The following is a 658-nucleotide window of genomic DNA, read 5'->3' as shown; positions in this document are numbered from 1 at the left end:
CGGGCAACATTCCAGGCCAGGTTGGCCGGGGCTGTGAGCAACCTGATGTGGTTCAAGGTGTCCCTGCTCCTGCGGGGGGGTTGGACTGGGTGACCTCTAGGGGTCCCTTACAAGCCAAAACATTCTATGATTCTATGATTGATTCACCACGGTTACCCTGAGGCTGCACTTGGGATTACCTTTTTCTTTTTGCTCACGGTTTGGGTTTGGTGAACAAGTGTCTTCCTCCAGAAATAAATATTTTGTTGGGAACCTCCCAGGCTGCTCTGATGTGGCAGGAAGGGGAAGACCACAAAGCAAAGGGAGCTGTCACTGCCTCTGCAAGCGCCTGTCTCCTCCGGGAAATCTGTCGTAACAAAGGCTCGCGTTCTTTCTGGCAGAAAGGCGCGCTTTTTTTGGTTTTTTTTTTCCCGATTTAATTTATCCACTCCCTTTTAAGACTTGTCTAGGAAGGGGTGGGGGGGGTTTTATATAAGGCGTGAGATTTGAATACAATGCCAGCGGAAGGGAAATGAGGGAAAGTTGGGCTGGAGTGGGTGTTCGAGGGGTGGAGGGAACCGTGAGGGCCAGCGTTCTCCGGGGTAGGGACATGGTTTAGTGGTGGGATGGCAGGGTTACGTTAATGGTTGGACTTGATGATCTTAGGCCTTTCCAACCT

This window comes from Egretta garzetta, unplaced genomic scaffold, assembly GCF_000687185.1.
Source record: "Egretta garzetta isolate BGI_Z169 unplaced genomic scaffold, ASM68718v1 scaffold21, whole genome shotgun sequence".
Taxonomy (NCBI): Eukaryota; Metazoa; Chordata; class Aves; order Pelecaniformes; family Ardeidae; genus Egretta; species Egretta garzetta.
The sequence above is the reverse complement of the archived record's forward strand: the minus strand, read 5'-3'. Positions refer to the sequence as shown.